Below are 18,973 nucleotides of genomic sequence, written 5' to 3' on the forward strand. Positions count from 1 at the left end.
ATCCTTCGGTGTGTACCACCCACAAAAACCTAATCAGCTGAGAGTAGTCTTTGACTCAAGTGCAGAATTTGAAGGACAGTCCCTTAACAAAGTCTTATTAAGTGGACCCGACCTAAATAACACACTACTGGGTGTCCTTATGCGTTTTAGGAAAGAGCCTGTAGCATTTTCAGCTGATGTGCAACAAATGTTTTATTGTTTTGAAGTGAGAGAGGATCATAGGGATTATCTGAGATTCCTTTGGTATGAAGATAATGATCCCGACCAAGGTATTTGTGACTATAGAATGAGGGTTCATGTTTTTGGGAATAGCCCTTCCCCAGCTGTGGCTATTTATTGTATGAGGCGTGCTGCAGTCGAGGGAGAAGAAGAGCACGGACATGATGCAAAGCAGTTTGTAATGAGACATTTTTACGTTGATGATGGTCTCGCATCCACAGCAACAGTGGAAGAAGCTGTTGAGACACTCACAAGCGCTCAAAAGATGCTGGCACAGTCAAACTTAATGTGACAGGTGAGACCTGGAGACTTGGGACCGCCCCTGGTGGGCGGAGCTGGTCTTTGATCCTTTCATAAGCACAGGTGTGGGCAATTGGGTATTCCTCTGCAAACCTGAAGCTGCGAGTGCTTGGTGCAAGTTGGTGTTTCTTAACTTCTGTCTATGAAAGTCTGATACGGGTCCTCCTCTAAACTTCTGTTAGAACGGTAGGTTACACAAAAATGTACCACTTGAGCTCTGGCTGTTGGCAGAGGTTTACAGTTATTTGCACCCTTGTAGGTGGGAAACATTGCTCCCGTGAGAACGGTATAGTGGACTTCATCGCCACTGACCCACATTTATTAGGGTGTGACACAAACTTGTGGACAGGTAACAAAACCAATTCAGTTGAGGAATATTCCTGTGTTTTACTGTCCAGCTAAGTGATCTCCTGCCTTTTATTCACAGAGTATCGAGCTGCTGCTTTGCCAGGTGGATTTCTGGCTGCGGGCAAAGGACCCGACACATCAGTGTGTTTTAAATTTGTTTTAAACTGGTGTAAGTCGACAGACTGACTGCTGCGGCTGTCGATTGTTTTGTTTTTGTTTTAATTTTTTCTGTATCAGCAGGCACCACAGATATTGGTTCTTTTAGTATTTTAAACCCTCTTTATATATATATATATATATATATATATATATTGTCGCAGACGGTGAAGGCGCTGCAGGGAAAACAAATCCTTTTTTGTCTCCCCGCTTTTGCATGCACAGCGGTGGGCCTGAGTGAAGACGGCACTGAAGATTTGCCTCTTTCTATAGTGTTTTGCCCATTTGGGGTCATGTGTGAGTTGCCGTCCCTTTTTAACCTGTGTGCTATGTTGATTTGTTTTTAAACTGTTCCCCGCAGCGCTTGTCCGGTCTCACGGGCAATTATACAGTTTTACCGCTTTTAGTAAGGTAAAGCTTTTTAATTGTTTTAGGTGCCGCTGTTACACTGTCACTTTTATTTTGTATTCAAAATTAAACTCTTTTAACTGACTGTGCGCCTACGGCTCTGTCCTATTTTAAATAGGTACCTACCACGGGTCACAAACTGGCGTGGTCGACAGGATGAGCCTCTAGGTGTGCACAGCGATTAGTCAGTTGGTTTGTGTAAAATTCTTTTTTTTATTTTTATGGGTGTGTTTTAAACTGTTTTATATTTGTATTTATTTATTTTTTTAGGCAAAGCAGCAGCTGGTAATTCCTGGTGGTAACAAAGTGTAATCTGCATTTAAACACAGTAGGCACACTTACTGTTGAGGGTTTTTTTTATTATGGAGTCCCAATCAGGCATTTCTGGCCCCTGTAGACCTCATGACTCCACCCCTATGGAGGGCTCTCCCCGAGAGAGGTTGGTTTATATCCCTAGAGAGAGGTCGTGCCCCCTCTTTAGTGGAACTGGGGAAATTAGTGTCCAAAGTTGGGTGGAGGAAATAAAATCTGTGATGCGCACTCGTAGACTTGCCCCTGTTGATAGAGCCCATTATATCTATGATCATTTGACTGGTGATGCTCGTGAGGAAATAAAATATAGGTCCCAGCAAGTAAGAGAAGATCCAGACCGCATTTTTGATATTCTCCTTAGCCAGTATGGTTGCCCCATGTCCTTTATTGCTGTTAAGGAAGCTTTTTATGCAAGAAGGCAGCAAGAAGGAGAGTCACTGAGGGAATTCTCCCATGCATTGTTTTCTCTCATGGACAAAATGATTCAAAGTTGTCCAGAGAGGCGAATTCCTGAGGCTGCTAGACTGCTTTCTGATCAGTTTGTAGAGGGTGTCCGGGATGGAAATTTGAGCCGTGAGCTTAAAAGGATTGTTCGTGAACATCCAGATTATGACCTCCATACTTTAAGAGATGAAGCCCTCAGGTGGGAGCGGGAAGGCAGAGTAGGAGTAGAACCTGGCCGGTTCAGGACTTATTCTGTCCCAGCAGTCTACAGCATTCAGCATACAGGACAAACAAGGGTGCCAAGGGATACTATTGGGTCAGAATTAGCAGAGGTTAAGGAAATGTTAAAACGGCAGCAGGCCCAGATTGATCAGCTTACACATGAGTTGAGAGTTGGCCATACATCAAGTAAGCCTAGGTTCACGCAGAGAGGAAGGCAGGTTATTTGCAGACGGTGTCAGAAACCTGGCCATTTTGCTAAAGACTGTGATAATGAGAGGGTAGTAGCCTTTGAATCTACAGCCCCTAGCAGGAGCTCATCTGGTCAGGGCACGTTTTCCATGCAGACGGAAAACTAGCACCCTCTGTTATGCTGAGCCACATATCAGATGGGGACATAACTGGCTCCAACAGTTGTAATGCTCAAATGTCTGGTCCCCCACCCAAGTTGGTAGGCTCCTGTCCAAAGGTTACCATTAATATGGGAGGGGTAGATGTCTCCTGTTTATTAGACACTGGGTCCATGGTCACTACAATCACGGAGAGTTTTTTTGCCAAACATTTTAAGAACTGGGGTCCAGAGAAACTGAAAGCATGCCATTGGCTGCGGTTACGGGCAGCTAATGGGCTAGATATTCCCTATGTTGGTTACCTGGAACTTGATTGCCAGGTGTTAGGGAGGCAAATACCAAAACGTGGTGTGTTAGTTATTAGAGATCCTTTGGAGCCCAGCCCCAACTCAGAAATATGTGGAGTACTCGGCATGAATGTGATCCGTGAGTGTTATAGGGAGCTGTTTTTGGAACATGGCTCTGCTCTTTTTGACCTTCCTTTAGTGCAGGAGGATCCGTGGCAGCAGGCTTTGCAGCGTTGCCATACAGCGCAGCTACAGCCCGAAGCACAGGTTAGTGGCCCAGTGAGAGTTAAGGGTAGAAGGAAAATTTGCATCCCTGCAGGCACAATGAAGTTTGTACCAACTACATGTCGGAAAGTCCCTTCAGCACACACTGGAACCGCGCTTTTTGAACCATTAGATGCTGGTTTGCCTCATGGTCTCCTTTCTTCTCCAGCTTTGGTCCAAGTGGTCAGTGGCACTGCATTTATCCCAGTTACCAATGTGGGATTAACTGAGGCCATTTTGCCACCTCGCAGTCAGCTTGGCACCTTGTGCCAAGTTGAAGTTGTCAGCCAATCGGATGGCTTGACCAGGCTCTTGGAAGATTTGGGAGAGGAAAAATGTGTTACCATGGCAACTCAGAGTGTGGAACCCAACCCTCTGAAAACTGCAATTGATGCAATTGATCTCTCAGCCCTCACTGTACAGGATCAGGACAGGGTAAGAGCCCTTTTGCGTGACTACCAATCTGTTTTTTCTTCTCATGATGGTGATTTAGGGTGTACCAATTTAATGACTCATGAGATCCCACTTTTAGATGAGACTCCGGTCCGCCAGCGGTATCGACGGATTCCACCTTCAGAGTATGAGAGCGTTAAGGCCCATATTCAACACCTGTTGGAGAGTCAGGTGATCAGAGAAAGTTGTAGCCCTTTTGCATCCCCAATCGTGGTAGTACGAAAGAAGGACTCCAGTATCAGGCTTTGTGTGGATTACCGTCTGCTGAACTCAAGGACTAGGAAGGATGCTTTTCCCTTGCCCCGAATTGAGGAGTCCTTGGACGTGTTGTCAGGTGCATGTTGGTTCTCTACCTTGGACTTGGCTAGTGGCTACAATCAGGTCCCTGTTGCTGAGCCAGACAAAAAGAAAACTGCTTTCTGCACTCCTTTTGGGTTATTTGAGTTCAACCGCATGCCATTTGGCCTCTGTAATGCACCAAGCACCTTTCAGAGATTGATGGAGCGAATGTTTGGTTCCCAGAATCACCAGTCTTTGTTGTTGTATCTGGATGATGTGATTGTCTTCTCTACTACAGTAGACGAGCATATTCAGCGCCTAGGAGCAGTACTGGAGACCTTGCGGGTACAAAACTTGAAGGCCAAGTTGGAAAAATGCTGTTTTCTGCAGACAGAGGTAAAGTACCTTGGGCATGTGATCTCCAAGGATGGGGTAGCCACAGACCCAGATAAAATATCTGCTGTGTCTAATTGGCAAACTCCTAGCTCTGTTGCTGAATTGAGGTCATTTTTAGGGTTTGCTAGTTACTATCGCCGCTTTGTTCCAGGTTTTGCATCCCTAGCCGCTCCGCTTCACCAGTTGGTGGCCGAGCTGGCTGGGACTAAGCACAAACGCCCCTCCAAGCGTACACTGCAGGACGTTTGGACAGAGCAGTGTGAAAATAGCTTTCAAGAGTTGAAAGCTCGGTTGGTGCATTCCCCCGTATTGGCTTATGCTAATTTTTCACAACCTTTTATCTTGGAGGTTGATGCCAGCCACTGGGGTCTGGGGGCAGTGCTTTCGCAACAGCAAGCTGATGGCAAGGTGCGTCCTATAGCTTATGCTAGTCGAGGGCTAAAGCCCACAGAACGTAACATGTCCAATTACAGCTCCATGAAACTTGAATTCCTAGCCTTGAAATGGGCTATGACTGAAAAATTTAGAGAATATTTGCTGGGTAACAAGTGTGTTGTCTATACAGACAACAACCCCTTGAGCCATCTGACTACAGCAAAGCTTGGAGCTTTGGAACAGCGTTGGGCTGCTCAGCTCTCTTCTTTTGATTTTTCAATTAAGTATCGTCCGGGTCGTACAAATGGCAATGCAGATGCTTTGTCCCGACAGTGTCAGCCATCCGATCAAACTGTATCTTTAGAAACACTGCTTCCTGGTACTTCCCTTCCAGACTCTTTAGTCCAAACAGTTTTACCACCCCAGCAAGTAATCCAATCTATGATTTCGGGTTTACCCTCTCATTCACTTGCAGACCTTGCTACTTTGCAGAGGGAGGACCCCACGATTAGTGGCTTTTTGAAGTTTTGGCGCAGAGGAACTGGCCCTACTCGCCAGGAGAGGAGAGATTTGCCAGCAGCAGTGCTGGAAATGTTGCGCCAGTGGAGGAAACTGGTAGAAAAGGAGGGCGTCCTTTATCGGCAGATTTGTCAGCCAGATGGGGGGGAACCAGTGTGCCAATTAGTGGTCCCTCAGAGTCTCAAGAATGAAGTTTTACATGGCTTGCATAATGACCATGGTCACCAGGGAATAGACAGGACTGCAGACTTGATACGCAAGAGGTGTTATTGGCCAGGTATGTTTAAGGAGGTTCAGGATTACTGTCAGCAATGTGAACGTTGTGCACAGGCTAAAGCAGTTTACCCGAAACCTAAAACAACCATGGGTCACCTCATGGCTGCGAGGCCCAATCAGATTCTGGCAATTGATTTCTCATGCCTTGAACCCTCCGTTGATGGCCGTGAAAATGTATTGATTCTGACTGATGTGTTTTCAAAGTTCACTCAGGCCATTTGTACTAAGGATCAAAAGGCAACTACTGTGGCCAGTGTTTTGGTTTATGAGTGGTTTTATCGCTTTGGTGTTCCCTCTAGGATCCACTCTGATCAGGGGAGGAGTTTTGAAGGAGCAGTAGTTCAGCAGCTGTGCCAGTTATATGGTGTGGAAAAGACTCGCACCACTCCTTACCACCCACAAGGTAATGGCCAGTGTGAGCATTTTAATCGGACTCTGCATGACCTGTTGAGAACCCTGCCCCCTGAGCAAAAGCGTCGTTGGCCCATGTATTTGCAGCAGCTCACCTTTGCTTACAATACCACAATCCATCAAACTACGGGTGAGTCGCCCTATTTTCTTATGTTTGGCCAAGAGCCCCAGCTCCCAATTGACTTCCTGTTAGGCAGAGTGGAGGAACCCACCCACGGCCCGGTGCACACTTGGGTCCAAGAGCATCAGAAACGTCTAGATGTAGCTTATAAAGGTGTGAGTAACCGCACCAAAGCAGCAGCGACGCTGCGTGCAGATCGTCAACCTGCCCCAGCTTCTGACCCCTTGCCATTGCATCAGTTAGTGTATTTGAGAGATCATAGCATTCGGGGCCGGAATAAAATCCAAGATTTTTGGGGCGCTACACCATATTGTATTGTCCGTGCCCCTGCTGGCGCTGGTCCTGTGTATACAGTGGCCCCACTCCATGATCCAGAACAGAAAAGACAGGTTAATAGACAATTGATTAAGCCGATCCCTGCTGATATTTGTGAGAAAATAAGGGCAGAGCTCCAGCAAACTCCTAACCCTAGAAGTTCACCTGACCGGTTACCCCTGTCTGAGGATGAGGGAGACTTTTATGTGTGGCAACGAAGGGAGTCCCCAAGAGGTGACCCCCAAAGTGTACGAACGGATTCTGCACCTTGTCCCCAACAACCCCCAGAGGACCTGGCTATAGTAATGAGGCCGCAGTCCAGAGGGACTGAGCCTGGTACCCTGACTCCACAGTGTAGTGTCCCCACTCCATTAGCTGAAAGTGGTACAGTTAGAAGAACGACACGCTCAACAGCTGGCCACCATTCCAATCCACACCATCTGCCCCAATCAGCTGAAGCCAGGCCACCTAGTGTACATTCAGTTACAGCTTTTTACAGACCGTGGCTTTAAAGTTTCATTGTCGGGTCGCCAATGCAAAAATCAGGGGGGAGAATGTGACAGGTGAGACCTGGAGACTTGGGACCGCCCCTGGTGGGCGGAGCTGGTCTTTGATCCTTTCATAAGCGCAGGTGTGGGCAATTGGGTATTCCTCTGCAAACCTGAAGCTGCGAGTGCTTGGTGCAAGTTGGTGTTTCTTAACTTCTGTCTATGAAAGTCTGATACGGGTCCTCCTCTAAACTTCTGTTAGAACGGTAGGTTACACAAAAATGTACCACTTGAGCTCTGGCTGTTGGCAGAGGTTTACAGTTATTTGCACCCTTGTAGGTGGGAAACATTGCTCCCGTGAGAACGGTATAGTGGATTTCATCGCCACTGACCCACATTTATTAGGGTGTGACACAAACTTGTGGACAGGTAACAAAACCAATTCAGTTGAGGAATATTCCTGTGTTTTACTGTCCAGCTAAGTGATCTCCTGCCTTTTATTCACAGAGTATCGAGCTGCTGCTTTGCCAGGTGGATTTCTGGCTGCGGGCAAAGGACCCGACACATCAGTGTGTTTTAAATTTGTTTTAAACTGGTGTAAGTCGACAGACTGACTGCTGCGGCTGTCGATTGTTTTGTTTTTGTTTTAATTTTTTCTGTATCAGCAGGCACCACAGATATTGGTTCTTTTAGTATTTTAAACCCTCTTTTATATATATATATATATATATATATATATATTGTCGCAGACGGTGAAGGCGCTGCAGGGAAAACAAATCCTTTTTTGTCTCCCCGCTTTTGCATGCACAGCGGTGGGCCTGAGTGAAGACGGCACTGAAGATTTGCCTCTTTCTATAGTGTTTTGCCCATTTGGGGTCATGTGTGAGTTGCCGTCCCTTTTTAACCTGTGTGCTATGTTGATTTGTTTTTAAACTGTTCCCCGCAGCGCTTGTCCGGTCTCACGGGCAATTATACAGTTTTACCGCTTTTAGTAAGGTAAAGCTTTTTAATTGTTTTAGGTGCCGCTGTTACACTGTCACTTTTATTTTGTATTCAAAATTAAACTCTTTTAACTGACTGTGCGCCTACGGCTCTGTCCTATTTTAAATAGGTACCTACCACGGGTCACATTAAGGCTACATAAAATAGCCTCTAATGACCACAAAGTAGTGGAAGCGTTTCCTGCTGCCGAGAGAGCCAAGGATCTAAAAGACTTGGACTTAGAGTTGGACGACATACCCCTGCAAAGGAGCTTGGGGGTACTGTGGAATCTTAAAAAGGACTGTTTTACCTTTCACGTCACCACTGAACAAAAGCCGTTCACCAGGAGAGGTGTCTTGGCCACTGTTAACAGTCTGTATGACCCACTGGGTTTTGTGTCACCCATCACAATGCAGGGAAAAGCTCTTCTCCGTGAATTGACCTCAGAGCAAAAGGACTGGGATGAATCACTTCCTGCAGAAAGAGAAGATGAATGGAGCAGATGGAGGAGCTCATTGAAGGATCTTGAGCAGCTACAGATACCGAGGTGCTACTTCCCGTTCTCCCAGGCCATTGCTGTGAAAAAAGAACTGTGCATATTTTCAGATGCCTCCACCATGGCTATAGGAGCAGTGGCATATCTGAGAGCTCTTGATGGTGAAGGTCAGTGGCACACAGGTTTCATCATGGGCAAGTCCAAAGTAGCCCCAAGACCCACCCACACTGTTCCTAGATTGGAGTTATGTGCAGCAGTGTTAGCTGTAGAGATGTACGAACTCATTAGAGATGAGACTGACATTGAAGTAGACACTGTCAGATTTTTCACAGACAGTAAAATCGTTCTTGGTTACATACACAACAACACAAAGAGGTTCTACACTTACGTGGCTAACCGAGTGATTAGAATCAGAAAGACTACACATCCAGCACAGTGGTTTTACATAGCCACTAGTGACAATCCAGCAGACACAGCCACTAGACCGATTGCAGCTTCTGCATTGGCTTCTACAAACTGGTTTAGTGGTCCTTCCTTTTTGACACAACACGACATAGAGAAGTCTCACTGTGATAGTTTCACACTGATCGATCCTGACACAGATGCAGAGATCAGACCTGATATAACAAGTTTTGTTACCAAAGCCTCAGTAACACAGCTAGAGCCATGCCGTTTTGAAAGATTCTCTCATTGGATGAGATTGTGTCGCACTATTGCATCACTGAAGATGGCGGCGCACACTGTTGCAGCGGCTTACGGCTCTCCGTCTCAGTACTCCTTTTTTTTGTTTAGTTTGCTTAGTTTATATATCTTTCTTATTTTTTTCTGCACTTTCGGCTCTACTTTCAAAGTTTGCTACACCCGCCAGAGCCTCATAGACATCGGTGACCAGCATCAAACATCTGTTTCACTGGACTTTCTTCACACGCACAACATCCCAGATCACATAGCGAGACCACCGGGCTCCCCGTGGATTGTTATCGGGACTAGGCGGAGGCGCAGACGGAGGGAGAGGAAGCAAAAGCGGGGCCGTAGGTCCGGCATTATGCTGAGGCTAAAAAACAAACCACACAAGCCACCTCTGCCGAGCCTCTATCTCTCCAATGCCAGATCCCTCGTGCAAAAAACGGACGACCTGGAATTACAACTAGTGGGAAATCGCTATGTTCGTGACTGCTGTGCCTTGATCATCACTGAAACCTGGCTTCACCCGGGAATACCCGATGCTAGCGTGCAGCTAGCAGGCCGCACTCTGCTCCGCTGGGACAGGACAAAGGACTCCGGTAAGAGCAGGGGGGGAGGGCTGTGTATTTACGTGCATGAAAGCTGGTGCAAGAACGGGACAATTATAAACAGTCACTGCTCCCCGAACCTCGAGTACATGTCGGTAAGATGCCGGCCTTTCTTTCTACCGAGAGAGCTAACAGTAGTGATCATCACGGCTGTGTACATTCCACCCGATGCCAACGTAAACACGGCGCTCTCTATCCTGCTGAACACCATTAACGAACAGCAGCGGGCCCACCCGGACGGTGTTCACATTATCGCAGGTGATTTTAATAAGGCCAACATAAAGACTGTACTCCCAAAGTTCTATCAGCATGTCAAATGTCCCACCAGAGGAGAAAACACTCTAGATCATGTTTACTCCAACATCAAGCATGCATATAGAGCCATACCCCTCCCCCACCTCGGTCAGTCCGACCATCTCTCCCTCCTGCTCTCCCCAGCCTACACCCCCCTCAGGCGCAGTGCCAGGCCCACCACAAAGACTGTTACAACCTGGCCGGAAAATGCTCTCTCCAAACTACAGGACTGCTTCACAGAGACAGACTGGGACATATTTGAACACCAGGACCTAGAAACATTCACAGGATCAGTACTGGACTACATCAAGTTCTGTACTGCAAATGTGACAGTGGACAAAAGCATTCGGGTTTTCCCAAATCAAAAACCCTGGATGACCAGCGAGGTCCGCTCACTCCCCGAAGCCCGTGATGCCGCCTTCAGGTCAGGTGACAGAGCTCTGTACAGGGCTGCTCGAGCTGACCTGAAAAGGGGGATTAAAAAAGCCAAGTCAGACCACAAAAGGAACATCGAGTCCCACCTGTCCAGCAACAATACACGAGAGGTGTGGCAGGGAATGCAAGACATCATCAACCACAGAGGCAGCACTGCGAAAACAGAAAACCCGAGTGGGCAGCTGGCAGAGGAAATAAACAGCTTCTTCGCCCGCTTTGAAACACCACAACAGCAACACTCATCTGCTTCAGCCCTGCTCCCATCCTCATCCTCACCTGGTTCCTGCACCGCTCCACTCACTGTAACAGAGCACGATGTCAGACGTGTGCTCCTAGCAGTGAACCCCAGGAAGGCGGCCGGTCCAGATGGAGTACCTGGCAAGGTACTAAGAGCATGCGCACACCAGCTCACCCTCATCTTCACCAGACTCTTCAACCTCTCACTGGATCAGGCAGCCATCCCATCCTGTCTAAAATCAGCCACAATCATCCCAGTGCCGAAGAAGTCTCCCATCCCCAGCCTGAATGATTACCGCCCTGTGGCCCTCACACCGGTAATCATGAAATGCTTTGAGAGACTAGTCCTTCAGCACATCAAGGATTACCTCCCCCCAGAATTCGACCCCCACCAGTTTGCATACCGTGCAAACAGATCCACAGAAGACGCCATCGCCACAGCCCTCCACACTGTGCTGAGTCACCTAGAGCAGCGGCAAAGCTACGTCCGAATGCTCTTTGTGGACTACAGCTCAGCCTTTAATACAATCATCCCGGACATCCTCATCACCAAACTGGTCACTCTTGGCCTCCCTCCTCTCACATGTGCCTGGATAAAGGATTTCCTCACAAACCGGCCCCAGACTGTAAGACTCGGCCCTCATCTCTCCTCCACTCGCACACTGAGCACCGGCTCCCCACAGGGCTGTGTGCTGAGCCCCCTCTTGTATTCTCTCTACACCCACGACTGCAGTTCGACCCACAACAACACTCTCATCATCAAGTTTGCTGATGACACCACGGTAGTCGGACTCATCTCGAAGGGAGACGAGGCAGAGTACAGAGAGGAAGTCCTGAAGCTGGCAGCATGGTGTTCAGAAAACAACCTGGCACTGAACACCAAGAAAACCAAAGAGCTCATTGTTGACTTCAGGAGACACAGCACCGACTTGGCCCCCCTCTACATCAACGGGGAGTGTGTGGAGAGGGTCCACACTTTCCGGTTCCTTGGTGTCCTCATCTCTGCTGACATCTCCTGGACAGGAAACATCTCAGCGGTCATCAAGAAGGCCCAACAGCGGCTGCACTTCCTGAGAGTCCTCAGGAAGTACAAGCTGAACTCCAACCTGCTGCTGACCTTCTACCGCTCGTCCATTGAGAGCCTGCTAACCTACTGCATCACGGTATGGTACGGCAGCTGCACCAAAGCAGATAGAGTGAGGCTTCAGAGTGTGGTCAAGACAGCACAAAAGATCATCGGCTGCCCTCTCCCCTCCCTGATGGACATTTATTCCTCCCGCTGCCTCACCAGAGCAGCAAACATTATCAAGGACAGCTCCCACCCTGGCTTCAACATGTTCAGCCTGCTTCCCTCAGGGAAGCGCTACAGGTGCATCAACACAAAAACCCACAGACTAAAAAACAGTTTCTTCCCCAAAGCGATAACCACCCTGAACTCACACATGCACAGATAACACAGCCCCCCCACTTCCCACTTCCTCTATGGACCACCACTGTGCAATACCAATTCTATGTGCAACAACTCAACTGTATATACATAACACTATTTATACCAATTCTATGTGCAATAACTCAACTGTATATACATAACTCTATTTATACCAATTCCATGTGCAATAACTCAACTGTATACACATAACACTATTTATTACATATTACTTACGGCTTGTATATTGTACATTTTATATATATATATATATATATATATGTTTTTCCCTATGTTAATACTGTCCATATGTACATAGCGCTGCAGAACTGTACCCCCCCCAGCATGTTTACACTGAGTAGGAGATGCTCTGTATCTCATTGTACAACTGTATAGTGACAATAAAGGCATTCTATTCTATTCTATTCTAAAGCGTGTGGCAGCATCATTCAAGAAAACAAACACAGAAGGTAAAGGCTGGAAGTGTTTCAGTGAAACTAACACCGCAGATGAAGTGTCTAAAGCAGCAAAGTTCATCATTCACACAGTACAAAGTGAAACGTTCAAAGAAGAGTACAGATGCATAAAAGAAAATCAGCCACTTCCAAAACAAAGCTGTCTTCAAAGGTTAAATCCAGTTATTGATGAAGATGGGCTCCTCAGACTAGGAGGTCGATTGGCACCTGCTAACCTAACAAAAGATGAGAAACATCCGCTCATTATCCCAAATGCTCATCATATAGCCATCCTTCTTATTAGATACTATCATGAGAAGGTAGCACATCAGGGGCGTCACCTAACAGAAGGAGCGCTCAGAGGTGCTGGATTTTGGATTATTGGCAGTAAACGGCTCGTCTCTTGTGTTATTTACAAGTGTGTTCTTTGTTGAAAGCTTCGAGGACGACTTCAGACCCAAAAGATGGCAGATTTACCCGTGGACAGGCTGACACCAATGCCACCGTTCACTAGTGTAGGACTGGATGTCTTTGGACCCTGGACGGTCACCACACGTCGCACCAGAGGAGGGAGTGCAGACAGTAAACGCTGGGCTGTGCTTTTCACCTGCATGTCCACGAGAGCTGTGCACATTGAGCTCATTGAAACAATGTCAACATCCAGCTTCATCAATGCGCTGAGGAGATTTTTCTGCATCCGTGGACCTGCTCATATACTCAGATCTGATAGAGGTACAAATTTTGTTGGAGCATGCAATGAGTTGCAAATTGATCACAAGGACACAGAACTAAACTCATACCTGCAAGAGAAAGGATGCACATGGCTGTTTAATCCCCCACACTCGTCACACATGGGTGGATCGTGGGAGAGACTTATTGGAGTAGCAAGGCACATCCTAGATGGTATTCTGTTGAAAGCCGTACATGTCCAACTAACGCATGAAGTGTTAAGTACATTCATGGCAGAAGTAATGGCAATAATGAATGCAAGACCACTTGTACCAGTCTCAACAGATCCAGACAAACCAAACCTTCTCACTCCAGCAATGCTCCTTACACAAAAGGTCAATGCATTATCTGCACCAACAGGAAGCTTTGCACCGCCAGACCTCTACTCAAAGCAATGGAAGCAAGTACAGTGTTTGGCAGACTCTTTTTGGAAACAGTGGAAAAGTGAATATCTTTCAACACTACAGCAAAGAAGAAAATGGACTGATGATAAAACAAACATAAAAGTTGGTGATGTTGTGTTATTGAAAGATGCTCTCGCACACAGAAATGACTGGTCCATGGGAAAAGTTGTAAGAACATTTGAGAGCAAGGACAATAAGGTTCGAAAGGCAGAAGTAAAGACTGTGAAAGATGGAAATGAAAAAGTGTTTTTGAGACCCATCGCTGATATGGTTTTGCTTTTATCAAGTGATGAATAAGTGTTTGAAATAGCCCTAAACTGTTCAAGATGTTTATTAGAAAAGTTTGTTGTAGTGGCACAATTATATTGTACCAGGCGGGGAGTGTTCTGCCTTTTATAACTTAAATTGGATATTATAGTTGTAAACTGCCCTAGAGCTCCCACTAGTGGCTGCTTTGTAATATGGGTTCGGTTACTTTGGGAAGGGAAAAAATGAGAACGTGAAGAAGAAATAAAAGATGGCGGAAAGTGATATCGTAATGTTATCGTTCTAAGCTGATACGGACCTTAAAATGTTGTTGCCTTGGACAAGATATGTCTGTAAGTATGAGTGTCGATAAAATAATTATTATCTTTTGTTTTGTGTAAAAATGGTACGATAATTTGTACATTTGAAAGTTTTATCTTGTTAGCTTGTAGTAAGAGTGTAACAAACTAGTTTACAATGTTAGTTAGCTAATACAGTATTTTGTACTTTCAGTTTTACGATGGTCAAAGAGAAGGCAATGGTTAGAGGCCATTCTTCAATAAATCAGCGCAAAAAGGAAAATAAGTCTGGTTATTGGAGCATCGTTATCTCGCTGTCTAGCTGGTGAAACCAAGAGACTCAGGGCGAGGACAGCATATCCAGCCTGGAAGTAATAAATGCATGAACTAGTTTTTCGGCGTCACTCTGAGACAGGATATTTCTAACTTTAGAGATGTTGTGCAAATGGAAGAAAGCAGTCTTACATATTTGTTTAATATGTGCGTTGAAGGACATATCCTGGTCAAAAATGACTCCAAGGTTCCTCACAGTGTTACTGGAGGCCAAGGTAATACCATCCAGAGTAAGAATCTGGTTAGATACCATATTTCTAAGATTTTCAGGGCCGAGTATAATAACCTCAGTTTTATCTGAATTAAGAAGCAGAAAGTTAGCGGCCATCCAGGTCTTTATGTCTTTAAGACATTCCTGCAGTTTAACTAATTGGTGTGTGTTATCTGGCTTCATAGATAGAGCTGGGTGTCATCTGCATAGCAGTGAAAATTTATGCTATGTCTTCTAATGATGCTGCCTAGGAGAAGCATGTATAGTGTAAACAGAATTGGTCCTAGCATCAAACCCTGTGGAACACCATAATTAACCTCAGTGTGTGAAGAGGACTCTCCATTTACATGTACAAATTGGAGTCTATTAGATAGATGTGATACAAACCACTGCAGTGCAGTACCTGTAATACCTACAGCATGTTCTAATCACTCTGATAGGATATTATGGTCAACAGTATCGAATGCTGCACTAAAGTCTAGCAGGACAAGCACAGAGATGAGTCCACTGTCAGAGGCCATAAGAAGATCATTTGTAACCTTCACTAAAGCTGTTTCTGTGCTGTGATGAGCTCTGAAACTTGACTGAAACTCTTCCAATAAGCCATTCCTCTGCAGATGATCTGTTAGCTGTTTGACAACTACTCTTTCAAGGATTTTTGATATGAAAGGAAGGTTGGAGATTGGCCTATAATTAGCTAAGACTGCTGGGTCTAGAGATGGCTTTTTGAGTAAAGGTTTAACTACAGCCAGCTTGAAGGCCTGTGGTACATAGCCGATTATTAGAGATAAGTTGATCATATTTAAGATCGAAGAATTAATTAATGGCAGGACTTCTTTGAGCAGTTTTGTAGGAATGGGGTCTAAAAGACACGTTGATGGTTTGGGGGAAGTAATTATTGAAGTTAACTGAGAAAGATCAATTGGAGAAAAAGTCTAACTTAACATCAATGGTACTAAGAGTAGCTGTAGATAATATTACATCTGTGGGATGATTATTGGTAATTTTTTCTCTAATGATAAAAATTTTATTTGTGAAGAAGTTCATGAAGTCATTACTAGTTAACGTTAAAGGGATGGTTGGCTCAAAAGAGCTCTGACTTTTTGTCAGCCTGGCTACAGTGCTGAAGAGAAACCTGGGGTTGTTCTTATTTTCTTCAATCAGTGACGAATAGTAAGTTGTTCTGGCGTTGCGGAGGGCTTTGTTATAAAGCAGCAAACTATTTCTCCAGGCTAAATGATGATCCTCTAAATTTGTGACATGCCATTTCCTCTCCAGCTTACGAGTCATCTGCTTTAGGCTACGTGTTTGAGGATTATACCACGGAGTCAGGTACTTCTGATTTGAGGCCTTAGTTTTCACAGGAGCTACAATATCCAGAGTCGTACGTAGTGAGGAGGTAAAATTATTAACAAGATAATCGACCTCTGTTGGAGTAGCGTTCAGGTAGCTGCTCTGCTCTATGTTGGTACAGGGCATTGAAGATGATAACAGTGGGTGAATTATATTCTTAAACTTAGTTACAGCGCTTTCAGAAAGACATCTACTTTGATAAAGTCTACTCTCCACTGCTGTGTAATCAATTATTGTAAATGTAAATGTTATCAGGACATGATCAGACAGGAGAGGGTTCTCAGGAAACACTGTTAAATGTTCAGTTTTTATGCCATATGTTAACACAAGATCTAGAGTGTGATTAAAGTGGTGGGTGGGTTCTTTTACATTTTGAGAGAAGCCAATTGAGTCTAATAACAGATTAAATGCCATGTTGAGGCTGTCATTTTTAGCATCTACATGGATGTTAAAATCACCCACAATAATTATTTTATCTGAGCTGAGAACTAAATCAGATAAAAAGTCTGAGAAATCAGACAGAAACTCTGTGTAAGGCCCAGGTGGACGATAGATGATAGCTAGTAAGACTGGTTTCTGAGTTTTACAGCTGGGGTGGACAAGGCTAAGCATCAGGCTTTCAAATGAATTAAAAGTCTGTCTTGGTCTTTCGTTAATTAATAGGCTGGTGTGAAAAATTGCTGCCACACCGCTTCGAGATTTCTGGTAGTTAGAATGACTCGGGGGTGTTGATTCATTTAAACTAACATAATCATCCTGCTGCAACCAGGTTTCTGTAAGGCAGAGTAAATCGATTTGTTGATCAATTATTAAGTCATGTACTAACAGAGACTTGGAAGAGAGAGACCTAATATTTAATAATCCACATTTCACTGTTTTACTCTTTGGTTCAGATGTGGATACTGTATTGTTCTTTATTTATGATTGCTTATGTTTAAGTTGTTTATTGCTGGTTTTTAGTTTGTTTTTTGTCTTTTTGGGAGCTGACACAGTCTCTATGGAGATGGGTTTTTGGGGGGGTAGCAGGAGGAGAGAAGCTGCAGAGAGGCGTGTAAGACTGCAACTCTGCTTCTTGGTCCCAACTTTGGATAGTCATATTTTGGGGGGGTTTAATAAATTTGTCCATATTTCTAGAAATGAGAGCTGCTCCATCCAAAGTGGGATGGATGCCGTCTCTCCTAACAAGACCAGGTTTCCTCCAGAACATTTGGCAATTATCTATGAAGCCCACATCGTTTCTGGGACACCACTCAGACAGCCAGCAATTTAAGGAGAACATGCGGCTAAACATGTCACTCCTGGTCTGATTGGAGTGACATGTTGGTAAAAGGCCCTGATTTACTCAGGGCCTTTTTGATGTGCTGTTCTTCTGCCTCCCTGGCCGCTGCGTCAGTGGGGATGGTGTTCGCTCTGTGTTGTAGCGTCCTAATGACACCCAGTTTGTACTCCAGTGGATGATGAGCATTAAACCTTAAATACTGATCCGTATGTGTAGGTTTACGGTACACGTCAGTCTTTAGATGTCCCCCATTACCGATGGAAATCTCACAGTCTAAGAAGGCTAACCTGCCACTTTTCATATCCTCCCTGGTGAATTTGATGTGTCGATCCACTGAGTTAATGTGATCCGTGAATTGTGGTACGTCCTGAGATTTGATTTTCACCCAGGTGTCATCCACATATCTGAACCAATGGCTTGGTGGTGTTCCAGGGTAGGATAGCAAAGCCCTCTTTTCCACTTCTTCCATGTACAAATTGGCCACGATGGGTGAAACTGGGGAGCCCATGGCACACCCATGTTTCTGCCTGTAGAACTGACCCTTGTATGTGAAGTAGGTGGAATGAAGACACAGTTCCAAAAGCAAACACACTTGGTCAATGCTGAGAGTGGTCCTGTTGCTGAGGTTTGTGTCATCCTGTAATCTCTTACGGACTACCTCCAACGCTTCCGTGACTGGGATGCAAGTGAAGAGAGATGTAACGTTGTACGAGACCATGGTTTCATCTGCCTCCATAATGACATCTCTCACCTTCTCAACAAAGTCCAGGGTGTTCTGGATGTGGTGTTCAGAGCTGCCCACCAGCAGGTTGAGGATCGAAGCCAGAAACTTGGAGATGTTATAGGTGACAGAGTTGATCATGCAGACAATCAGTTTTAAAGGTGCACCCTGTTTATGTATTTTCGGTAAACCATACAGACTTGGTGTAGACTCCACTGGGTACAGCCTGTGATATGAGGTCCGGTCAATAGCCTTGTCTTGTTCTAACTGCTTCAGACAGTCTATCACCCTCTTCCTGTAGCCACTTCCTGGGTCTCGTTTTCAGGGGCTCATAAGTATTTTCATCACTGATTAGTTCCTTCAGTGGGCTGGTTTCAGTCATTATGCAAATGTACTGTTTATAAGATTGGGGAAACCTGCAGTCAGCTGAGACTGAAGAAGTCACTTGGATGAGTGACGAAACGTTTCTCCCACAAAACGCTACGTCCAGATGAACAGAATCAACTTTTGGAGATTTACTTTCCTGGATGATTGAGAATGCATCAAGACAGGGATATGTAACTTTTTCTTTTTTTCAAAATCAACAGAATAACCAGTCTGAGTACTTTCTGCTTTTTTGTGTGTTGGTATGGTAATGGCCATCAGCAAAGAAGAGAAAGAAGAACATGTGGGAAGTACAGTATGATCAGTGTGACAGGCTCATTCTGATGTGAATGAGGTAGGCCAAATCCAGTCTGAGCCAAGTGATATCTTATTCAGCAAGTTTGAGCTCCTCCCCCTGCTGTCTGGTTACTCACATTCATTAAAAAAAGAGAAAGAAAGAAAAAAAAAGAAGAAAAAGA

General features: G+C 45.2%; 1 long non-coding RNA gene across 1 annotated transcript; it reads left to right on the forward strand.

The window, feature by feature from the left end:
- Positions 1-597: 597 nt before the first annotated feature.
- Positions 598-1,203, forward strand: LOC146360932 (uncharacterized). The gene is made up of 3 exons (XR_014799450.1): positions 598-705; positions 779-868; positions 947-1,203. It is a non-coding gene; the product is annotated as an uncharacterized LOC146360932 (long non-coding RNA).
- Positions 1,204-18,973: the final 17,770 nt, after the last annotated feature.

The sequence above is a fragment of the Perissodus microlepis genome, chromosome 23 (genome assembly GCF_051167445.1).
Source record: "Perissodus microlepis isolate ML-2025 ecotype Zambia chromosome 23, ASM5116744v1, whole genome shotgun sequence".
Classification (NCBI taxonomy): Eukaryota; Metazoa; Chordata; class Actinopteri; order Cichliformes; family Cichlidae; genus Perissodus; species Perissodus microlepis.